Here is a 12,230-nt window from a genome sequence, read left to right as displayed (position 1 = left end):
TAAAGGGTAACTGTCAAAATTATCTTGCCATATGTATTATACTCCAGAATAAATATTGGTGAATCCTTGACAGAAAACTCATAAGAAAGAAAGAAAGAAAGAAAGAAAGAAAGAAAGAAAGAAAGAAAGAAAGAAAGAAAGAAAGAAAGAAAACATGCCTTACTGAAACTCACTATTCAGATACACTCTTCAGGCTGGAAAGCTGATGAATATTTCATAGCTCATCAACATTGTCACACGGTTTCCCTGATATAACGACCACTGGCTCCATCATTATCATCTTAAACTTTGAGAACTGAGAGAAGTATGTAGAACCTGGCTCTCTTCCCCTTATAATATGATGTTGTTCATCTCTTACCTCAGCCTTTCGTTTACATTGATGTGCAGTGTATCGGGTCTGACAGGGACTTATATTACAGTAGTGGCTGGGGCATTGGAACTGGGCTGAAGAGTGCTGGATGCTTTTCACAGCTTCCCTGATGACCTTTTTTTGATTTGATTTAATTACATCTGAGGAATAACAAAGTAAGGACTTCAGGATTTGGGGTAAGATTTGAATAGAAGTCAGGTACAGGGCCGGCTTTAGGAAGTGTGGGGCACAGTACGAACATTTTCAGCGGGGCCCTGGCAGGGATGACTAAAAAAAAAAAGGTGTAAAAAAAAGCCTTTCATTTCTTCCATGTATTATTTACTTTCCATAACTTTATAAATAATACAATTATATATTATGTACATAGCATCATATATGCTGTTGATTGCTTATTAATGACCGCCATTTCACATGTGTGGGTCCCTGCCACTCCCTGAGGGTGTGCACAGGTGTGGGTCCCAGCTGCTCCCTGCCCCCCTCATTGAAGCAGGTGTGCAGGGTTACTGCCCTGGGAACTACAGGGCAGCAGTGGACATGGGGCTGGTTGGAGGCAGGGCAGGGGCTGACTGGAGGTAGGGTCTAGCTGCAGGCAGGGAAAGGGGTGCAGGGCTGGCTGGAGACAGGGCAGGGGGGTTGAGGCTGGGTATGGGCAGGGTGTGCAGGGCTGGTGCGGGCAGGGCTGTGTGAGGGGCTGGCTGGCTTTGGGCAGGGCCACAGGGGTGTGTGGCGGGGGGGCTGGAGACATGGCAGGGGGTTTGGCAGGGGCTGGCTGTGGGCACGGGGTGCAGAGCTGGCTGCGGGCAGGGGGGCAGGGCTGATGCGGGCAGGGCAGGGGGTGCAGCAGAGGCAGCTGGAGCCCCTGCCCTTTAAATAGCCCCCAAGCCTCCTGCTATCCCAGGGCTTTGGGGGTTATTTAAAGGGCCCGGGGATCCCCTGCTTCTACCCCACCCCGAACCTTTTAAATAGCCATGGGATTCCTGGAGAATACATGGGGGCGGTGGGGCTCCGGGGGCTATTTAAAGGACGGGGTGCCAGAGGCAGCTGGAGCCCCGGCCCTTTACATTTCCCCCGGAGCCCCCCGCTATCCAAGGGCTTTGGGGGCTATTTAAAAGGCCCGGAGCTCCAGCCGGGAGAGCAGGGCTTCAGCCGGGAGAGAGCGGGGCTGCAGGGCAGCTTGCCGCGCTCCAGCCAGGCCTCCAGCCGGGATAGTGGGGCTGCGGGGCAGCTTGCCGCGCCCCTGCTGGGGCTCCAGCCAGGACAGCGGGATTGCAAAGCAGCCGCGCTCCCGGCGGTGCTTTGGTCAGGGGAGCGGGGCCATGGAAGACCCTGGAGCAGACCTCAGCAGGCGTAAGTAAAATAAATTTAAAAGGCGCCTAAGGTGCAGGGCCCTCTTAGGCATGGGGCCTGATTCCCAGGAATTGGCTGAATCGACCTAAAGCTGGCCCTGGTCAGGTATGTAGATGTGAACGTTATCTGATTACAATATGACTGTATAGATCATTTTTGCAACCACTCATATATTTGCAGCAAATACTGTACAAAGGTTGTCAAGTGAGGTGTCTATGAAAATATTATGATTTGCTGGCTATGATTATGCTATCTGTATGCATGTATAATTTTTGTATTTGAATTTATATGTATTGGCTCCATACTTGGATTTCAAATGCGTGCTCCTGGGGTACCGCCGACAAGGTAGCCAGCCAGCGCATCTTGGAGAGATTATTCAAATTGAGTGTCCCATCGAAAGAACATTGAACTGACAATGGACCATGGGAGACACCCATCTACACTTAATGGAATTTCCTGCTGTGACTAGGTGAAATGCACGGACATGGGACTTCCCCACATGACACCAAACTCCATCTTGTTGCTGTAATTTTCCAGTAATAAAGATGGAATGCCCTTCACATGGCAAAAGCTATAAAAGGCCCTGGAAACCCCTCCATTTTGTCTTCAATATGGCTTCTTACCTCCGGAGGAACTCTGTTACAAACTGAATCTCTGAACAAAAGACTGAATGACCCATCCAAGCTGTGGATGTATTCCAGAGACTTGACTTTAGCCAGCAGTTTATTCCATCACTGCTACAAGCCTGAACCAAGAATTTTGCCATTACTGTATGTAATTGATTCCTTTAACCAATTTTAACTCTCATCTTTCTTTCTTTCTTTCTTTCTTTCTTTCTTTCTTTCTTTCTTTCTTTCTTTCTTTCTTTCTTTCAATAAACCATTAGATTTTAGATACTAAAGGATTGGCATCAGCGAGATTTTTGGGTAAGATCTGAGTTATATATTGACTCGGGTGTGTGGCTGGTCTTTTGGGATCAGAAGAACCTATTATTTGATTAAACTGGTTGTAAAGAACCACTCATCTATGAAGCCAGTGTTTTTGGTGGTGATATAAGGACTGGAATGCCTGAGGAAACTTCCTTTATGTTTTCTTTTTAGCCAGTGTGGTGAAACAGGTGTTTGCTTTTGTGGCTGGTTTGGTATATCTTATAAAACAATAACCACAAGTTTTGGGTTGTGTTTGCCCTATTTCTCAGCAGTTTGTCCTGAATTTGGCATCCTCAATTGTGACCCACTAAGGCATGGTTACAGTAGGTGCTTTTCAAGTCATAGAAATGATCACAGAAATGTATGACTGGAAGGGACGTCGAAAGGTTATCTAGTCCAATCCCCTTCATTGAGGCACGACTAAGTATTACTTATACCATTACTGACTTATACCATTTCTATCTAACCAGTTCTTAAAAACTTCCAAGGACAGAGATTCTACAAACTCTCTAGGTAATTTGTTCCAGTGGTTAACCACCCTAACAGTTAGCAAGTTTTTCTTAATATCCAACCTAAATCTCTCTTGCTGCAATTTAAGCCCATTGCTTCTTGTCCTGTCCTCAGTGATTAAGGAGAACCACTTATTAAACTCATCTTTATAACACCTTTTACTTACTTGAAGACTGTTATCATGTACTCCATCCCCCCTCCCCCCCTCCCGGCTCTTCTCTTTTCCAGACAAAACAAACCCAGGTTTGTCTGTTTTTCAATCTTTCCTTGAAGGTGACAATCTGCATCTTTAGGCACCAAAATAACTTGTCCAATAATGAGCAGTGATAAATTTTTACTCTTTGTAATTCTAATTCACAGAACAGAAGGGAAAATAATTTTCTTATGATAATGTTTGTTTTCTCTCTGGTCCCCAGATGTCTAAAGCCTAAGATCTTATGATACTTTTACTTTTCTTGTCCCACTAAACCTATCTCTTCCAGCTGTTTGCTGCATAAGTTATCCAGGCTTTCTCTCCTTTGCATTTCCTTTGATTCAGCTCTGAATTTGCCCCACTGTATTCAACAATGTCAAAAATTAAGCAAAGCAAATTTGTCCACACGTAGCATAAACACTAAGGAGTAAAATCAATTATTTAGAGCACCAGTATAATATTGACACTAAGGTGTTCAAGATACATCTTAGATTGGCCATAAAACAACATTTTTGGAGAATGATGGCCACTTGGTCATACTATAATCTCCTCCAGTTGATGGAAGACCTATAATTCGACATGTTTGAAATTAAACTACACAAGTCTCTCAATAGCAGATTATTTGAGACAGCAATACATTGTTCATGTTCCTGTGTACTTTGTCTTCTTAATGCCATGATCCAGAACCTAAAATACTTATTCTGGGGTTTTCAAAGAAGCCTAAAGAGTCAATATCCAAAAGCCATTTAAATTCAGGTACATAACTCCGTTAGGCCATTTTATAAAATTCCTGTATTAGCCCTTGGCTACATGAGAAAGACACACCACTGAAACTTACATAGATTTTTTTGTTTGTATTTTTACTGGTTATACTGGTGAAACCCCTAGGTAGATTTTCTTATTTGGTTTGTGTGTCTTACTTCATTTCAATTTAAATAGATTATTAATTGGTTTAAGTTAAAATGAAATATACCAGGTTTCAACCAAAACCAGACTGTCCACATCTTTTTCACACACACACACACACACACACACACACACACACACACACACACACACACACACACACACACACACACACACACACACACACACAGCTTGATCAGAGCCATGGCCCTCTCTCTGGCCATAATATTGTTTCAGAGTAAGATGAAAGAAACCGTGCAATGGGCATTGGATCGACTTAAACCCCGAAGAATGAGATTTTTATATCCCTTTTAAAAATTATGTCTTTTTACTTATAACTATTATAACTTTGAATGATTTTTAATACAAACAAATATCCTCTTTCACTCTTTAAGTTCCTGGCTTCAATAACTTCGAGTGGCAATGAGTCCCATGGTCTAATTACACATTGTGTGAAGAGATATTTCCTTTTATGAGTTTTGAAATTTGCTACCTTTCAATTTCATTGAATGTCCTCTTGTTCATGTGCTGTTACACATGGAGAACAGAAGTTCCTGATCTCCCTTCTCTAGACCATTCATAATTTACAATGGATGCCAATTAATAGCAATCTTAATAGTAACAACTTTCATTTTAATGTTAATAGGATATGGATATTGGCAACAGATATACTGCTTAAAAACTTTTTTTTGGAGGAAAGGCCCCAGCTGCAGTCAGGTTTCTGAAGCTGCACTCAGGGAAGGCAAGGTCCAGAGCTTTGTTCCCTGTCTTTTGCTTATTTGCAACTCCTGGATAATAGCAACTGATTCCTGGGAAGCAAGAGGTTGCTAATAAGAGGAATCCACTGTATTTCAGGGCTGAGTAAACAATGACTAAGGAATTCAGTATTTCACTCTGTGATTTCTCAGTGGCTGTTCTCAGTGGTGGCAGATGACAGAACAAGGAGTAATGGTGTCAAGTTGCAGTGGGGGAGGTCTAGGTTAGATAGTAGGGAAAAAAAAGTATTTCACTAGGAGGGTGGTGAAGCCCTGGAATGGGTTACCTAGGAAGATGATGGAATCTCCACCCTTAGAGGTTTTTAAGGCCCAGCTTGACAAAGCCCTGGCTGGGATGATTTAGTAGGTGTTGGTCCTGCCTTGAGCAACCTCTTGAGGTCTCTTCCAACCTTAATCTTCTATGATTCCTCTATGATTCTATGATTTCACTGCAGCTAACAACCATGGAAAAGACTTATGTTACCTTAATTATCTGCTTGAATTTCTGATGCAACCTCTTCAGTCAAGATTTCAGTAACTGGGTTGTATTTCCCACATGCCAACCATTTTCCTGATATTCTTCATACAGTTGTGAAAAGACATTCCTGAGACAATGCATTAATCTCTCTCTACTACTCCATTCATTTTGTTGGATGCTCTTAGAAAACAACTAATGTTGCCTTCTCTTCAGGTTTATATGCATTCTAGGATCATGGGAATTTTTCATTGATGTCACCAAGGAATTAATTCTATGTTTATATCAGAGTAAATGTAAACAACACCGTTAATTGATAATGGCCAAGCTCAGCAGACATCCCTATTCACAAAGGGAAAAAAATAATTGTAAATTATTCATCACTATTCATAAATTATTCATTTACCAACATAGCAATTACAATATATATAGATGGAGAAGTTATGCATGCAAAACTATGGGAATTTTGTCATATTTTATTTTACAGTTATATATGATTACTAATTAATTGGTTTAACAAAGAGAAGGTTGAGGGTTGACTCAATTCCAGCCTATAACTATCCACACAGGGAATAAATATTTAATAATGGGCTCTTCATTCTAGCAGGGGAAGGTAAAACATGATCCAGTGGGTGGAAGTTGAAGCTAGACAAACTGAGACTGGAAATACAAATAAATTTTTCATGGGGAGAGTAATTAACCATTGGAGCAATTTATCCAGGATAATGGTTGAGCCTTCATCAGTGACAATTTTTGGGAATGGTTGGAAAGACTTTGCCCTACTGAAGGCCTATAAGATTGATGGGTGACCTCAGGTACACTTTTAACTGGTGTATAGGAACTTTTATTGTTTTCTCCCATAGGGACGGTACCTGAAAGGGAGAAGAGATTCAGCTAGTTCCATGGCTCAGTATCTCAGATTTCATTTTAAAATGTTTTAGATCAAAGGAAAAGATTCAGACATGAACTGCAGACTGTTTGATGGAAGGAAAAAAAGTTCTTGAGCAATGGACACCGACTGCTGCCCACTGCACCTTATGTCTGTGAGACAACCTGCAGCCCATTTTGGGACAGAGATTGATGGCCTAGGGAAAAGCAATATCCACCAGGCCCAAAGAGGAGTTGTGGTGGGTCCTGCACCAGCCACATAGATACCACTGCTATCCGCAAAGGATGGGTAGGACCACAGTGCATGGGGCATGGCCAAACAAAGGAGTGGGTTCACAGGTGACATCCATGTGTTGGTGTCTCTAAGGCCTTAAATTCCCTTAACCTGGACCCAACCACAATGTGTTACAGTGTAGATATTTCCAGAGCCAAATCTATGGACATGGAGTTTGGTCTACTCTCTCTCTCTCATAGGGAAGCTCCCTTTAGGTTTACAGGGGACAAAATGGGTTGGTATCTGAGCCACTTTATCACCACTTTCTTGTAGACTGGTGTCAAGGTATTTTTCCCACTTTGAACTGTAGAGTACAAACGTGGGGACCTGCATATACCCTTCTAAGCTTAATTACTAGCTTAGATCTGATAGCGCTGCCACCACCCAGAAATTCCACTGTCTGGTACACTCCCTGTCTCCAAAAACCTTCCCTGGGGAACCCAAAACCCAAACCCCTTGGGTCTTAAAACAAGGAGAAATAAACCATTCTCCTTCCTTCCCCCTCCCAGACTTTCCCCTCCCTGGGTTATCCTGAGAGACTACTGTGATCCAAACTCCTGGGATCTTAAAACAGAGAGGAATTAACCTTCCCCCCCCCTTTCCTCCCACCACTCCCTGGTGAGTTGGGTCTTAAACAAGGGGGAAAAATCAATCACGTTCTTTAAAAAAAGAAAGCTTTTTATTAAAGAAAGAAAAAGTAAAAATTATCTCTGTAAAATTAGGATGGAAAATGCTTACAGGGTCTTCAGCTTATATAGACTAGAGGGATTCCGTGCTCCCTAGCCTAAGATACAATTTACAGCAAATAGAGGTAAAATATCCTTCCAGCAAAATACACATTTGCAAATTAAGAAAACAAACATAAGACTAATCCGCCTTTTCTAGCTAGTATTTACTATTTTGAACATGAGAGACTGTTTTAGAAAGATTGGAGAAAGACCTGGTTGCACGTCTGGCCCTTCTTAGCCACAAGAGCAAACAACGAACAACACAAACAGCACAAACAAAGACTTCTCTCCACTAAGATTTGAAAGTATCAGAGGGTAGCCGTGTTAGTCTGGATCTGTAAAAGCAGCAAAGAATCCTGTGGCACCTTATAGACTAACAGACGTTTTGGAGCATGAGCTTTCGTGGGTGAATACATGCATCTGAGGAAGTGGGTATTCACCCACGAAAGCTCATGCTCCAAAACGTCTGTTAGTCTATAAGGTGCCACAGGATTCTTTGCTGCTTTTAAGATTTGAAAGTATCTTGTCCCCCCATTGGTCCTCTGGTCAGGTGTCAGCCAGGTTTACTGAGCTTCTTAACCCTTTACAGGTAAAAGAGACATTAACCTTTAACTATCTGTTTATGACAACTGGATTCCCAGTGGAGGCTGATAGGACCTCAGGACCCAACTTGCATTGCTATTCGATGGGAGCTGCATTCTGAACTCCCATAGGGTCCTTCAAAAATAGCAGCCATGTACCATGGTGAACAATATAGAGAAGGTCGATCTTATGCTCCTATTTACTAGAGGTGGTCAGAAAAAATAATTTTTTCATCAATAAAAATGAAGAAAAAGTGTTCATTTTAATTGGAATTTTTGTCAAAAAATGAAAAATGCAACAAATGAAAACTGTTTTTTTCTCTGAAAACTGCCAAGAACTGACTATATAGATACAATCTGTCTGGTTATGGTGACACTTGCCTCTGGTGCTCTTAATGGTAAGCCACTGTGTTACCTCTCTGCCTCAGTAAGAGAGCTTTGCTGGACCCTCATCTCCCTGCCAAATCAGCAAACTATTTGCCAGTGTTAACAGTGCCTTGCAGGTAATCTTCACAGAGCTCCAGTTCCTCAGTTTCCCCAGGGAGTCTCTCTGCAATGTCCAGTTCCTGTCACTGGAAAGACACAGATGGCATCATGTTTGCTGCCTGCAATAAGACAGTACACCCAGCGGCCTCTTGGCTCATTGAGGACATGGTGTTTAACTTAATACATGGCACTGAGATGGTTTATAATAAAACTGAGCATAAGTGTATTAATATAGTACCTACATTAAAGCGATGCTAAGCAAGGACAAAGAGACAGAAATTGTTACAAACAAAGCACAAGTAAAAACGCTCATTCTAGTGTTTAAAATTTAACAGGTTAGAATTCTGGTCTCGGGTGATTTCTCCCCTATCATCAGTTCTCAGCCTCTTCCACTCACACGGTTCAAGCTTCGACTTTTCACAGATTCCAAAAGCGCCGGCTCCGTTTGTCCACTAACGTAACTAAGGGATTTTCTCACCTTTTTCTGATAGCCCTGCAAGCCTTTGAAATATATTCCTCCCAATTGCATATCCCAGGAAGCGTTCTTCTGTCCCAGATGCCATGCCGGCTGTCTGCCGCCTTCTCCTGTTGACTCAAATGTAAAGGTCACTTCCATTGTCTCTAATCTCACATATTTCCAGTGAACTCACATAATTCTATACACTCTAACCGTACAGACATCATGCAGTAATATTAGTGACCAGCATGTCATCACTTTTTACATGATACCTTATAAGACATGATGCATCTGAAGAAGTGAGGGTTTTTTACCCACAAAAGCTTATGCCCAAATAAATCTGTTAGGCTTTAAGGTGCCACCAGACTCCTTACTGTTTTTGTGGATACAGACTAACACGGCTACTCCCTGATACTTACAAGTCACTGTCTGGCTAAATATTCTACAACAGTGTGTAGGGTGCTCCCTTTGCCAGTTGGCATAAAGGCAACCAACATTTTTCAGGTTTTCTGGTGGAAATTGGAATATTTCTGAGGAAAGTGGGCAGGATCAGAGAAAATGTCTTCAATCAAAATACTGTTTTCCACTGAAAAAAAAAATATTGATGGAAAATTTTGGACCAGCTGGCTTTATAATCCTTTTCATAATGTCTAGACAAAAAACTACATGAAGAGGGAGTTAAGTAGGAGAGCACAGATCAGCGACTTATTATAAGCTCTATTAAAGTGATGGTGTCATTACTGAAAAGCCATGTGATAGAAATACAGGAAATTCAGAATTAAGGTTAAATTGAAAAGAAACACAAACACGTTAAGCTCTGGAACCGCACAATTAGCACACCCAAGCAACCTTATTTCTGCTCTTAATGACAACAACCAATAGCCGTTTGGTTGTGGTGAAGGCTTTCAGAGTTTTGATCCCCGGTTCTATTAAACTGACTTTTAAAGGAAATTATTTTTCCCCCAGTGTGGCATCATGGTAAAAGAGAGGGTGATAAATCCTGCTTTTAATGACAACTCAAACTAGCCTTAATTAAGGGACTATGAAAGATGAATCCTGGGAATCAAGGGAACATTAAGGAAACAACTTTAAAACATTTCTCTAAAACTTTCATTTCTCTAAAATTCACATTTCTCAAAAAAAATAGGAAGTATCACTGGGGCAATGAACTTTGCAGGAACGAAAAAGGACTAGACATGTACATAGACAAGAATATCATCAGTTACATGACAGTATTATTAAAAGAAAGCAAAATTTGAAAAGTATATAAGCCTTCTTGCTGCCAGGTATAAACTGATAGGGGAAAGGGAAACATTTCTCATAATGGCAATTTGTACCATATTTGCTATTTTTTTCACCTTCCCCTGAAAAGGAGCTGGTTGAGAAATGGTGAATGTATTTGGCAAAAAAATCAAACCATCTCCCCCCCCTAAATTCTCGTTTCACTTAAAATTTTCCATGAAATTTTTCAGCATTTCCAGAAAAAAAAGCAACCCAACAGTTTTCTTTTTGGTTTTGGTCCTCCACTCTTTCACTCTTCTCCCTTCATCTTCCCCAGCCCATTCTCTCTCTCTCTCTCCTCTCTCTCTCTCTCTCTCTTCTTTCCTTTGTCATTTCCAGAGTTAAAACATAAACCTGATCTTTTTTTTCCAGTTTCCTAATTCAGTTTCAGTTTTATTACAAATTGTACATATATTAAAAAATCATTTTAACCAAAACATTATTTAAAAATTTGACCAGCTCTATTGTGATGTATCTGAAGTTAGGCCCCTTTTACAACAAGCTGCTGGAGTAATATGGACCACTGGTCTGACCAAAGATGGCAGGAGTTATGTGCCTATGTTTTCTCTCATGAAAGCTCTAATTTTTCTGACACCTTTACTGAGTGCATTATTAACTTCTTTATTTCTCAGGGTATATATGAAAGGATTGGCCATGGGGGTTAAGACAGTGTGGAAAAGAGAAAACACTTTGTTCAGGTCTCTCAGTGCATTGTTTTTTGGTAACAGATAAACAATGATTATGGTTCCGTAGAACAATGTGACCACAGTGAGGTGAGAGGAGCAAGTGGAAAAGGCCTTCTGCCTCCCAGTGGTGGACGGGATTCGCAGGATGGTGGAAAGGATACATAAATAAGATGACAAGGTGAGTAGTAATGGTGGCAGAGAGAATATGGAAGAGAGTAGGAAAACCATAAGTTCCATGAGGTGAGTGTCAGTGCAGGAGAGTTTAATAACTGGAATTAGATCACAAAAGAAATGGTCAATCTTGTTGGGACCACAGAAAACCAACTGTGACAACACATATAATATAATGGAATTACCAGCAAGCCACTTATCCAAGATGCAGCCGCTAGCTGGAGGCAGAACTGGCGATTTATGAGGGCTGCATAATATAGTGGTCTGCATATTGCTAAATACCAATCATAAGACATGGCTGATAAGAGATAAGACTCTGAGCCTGCCAGGAGACCAAAAATATAGTTTTGTATGAAAGACGCACAAACTGAAATAGCTCTGTTTCCAGTTAGGAGACTCTGCAGCATCCTTGGCAAGCTGTTTGAGGTGTAGAAGGTTTCTAAGAAGGACAAATTCCACAGAAAGAAGTACATGGGAGTGTGTAGGTGATGATCAGTCAGAACAAGCAGAATGATGAGGATGTTTCCAGCCATGGTCAAAACATAGATGAGTAGGAATAGCAGGAAGAGAAGGAGACGCAGCTGTGGAAGATTCCCGAATCCCAAGAGGATGAATTCTGAGATGTACATTTGATTTTCCCATTCTGTTTTTGCCATGGATTGTGTCTGGAGGACAAATGAAGAAATTATAATCTTTGATGATATAGTAAGAAAGGAAAATAACCATTTGTGAGTCATACATAGAGATAGGTACACAGAGAGTTTGGATTTGGGTACGTTGAAACTTTTCAATAAATATTATTTTTCAATGGAAAACTGAGTTTTCAACTATGTACATGAAAACTTCTGCAGAAAGTATCTGTTTTCCTTTATCCTTAAAACTAATATTTTTCAGCAGACAACTTTTTTCAATTTTTATATGAAAAGTTGCAATATTCTACTGAACATTTCTATGAAACAATTTCCAACCCCTCCCCCCAATTTTTGTCAAAATTTTCTGTGGAAAAAAAAAATTTCTGACCAGTTCTAGATTTAAGTGCTGAAAGAAAGAAAGAAAGAAAGAAAGAAAGAAAGAAAGAAAGAAAGAAAGAAAGAAAGAAAGAAAGAAAGAAAGAAAGAAAGAAAGAAAATTTAGTGATATTGAGTGAGATTTTCAAAGTCTAACGCTGCTCCTATTAATGTAAATGGATAAAA

This window comes from Gopherus evgoodei, chromosome 21 (genome assembly GCF_007399415.2).
Source record: "Gopherus evgoodei ecotype Sinaloan lineage chromosome 21, rGopEvg1_v1.p, whole genome shotgun sequence".
NCBI lineage: Eukaryota > Metazoa > Chordata > Testudines > Testudinidae > Gopherus > Gopherus evgoodei.
The sequence above is the reverse complement of the archived record's forward strand: the minus strand, read 5'-3'. Positions refer to the sequence as shown.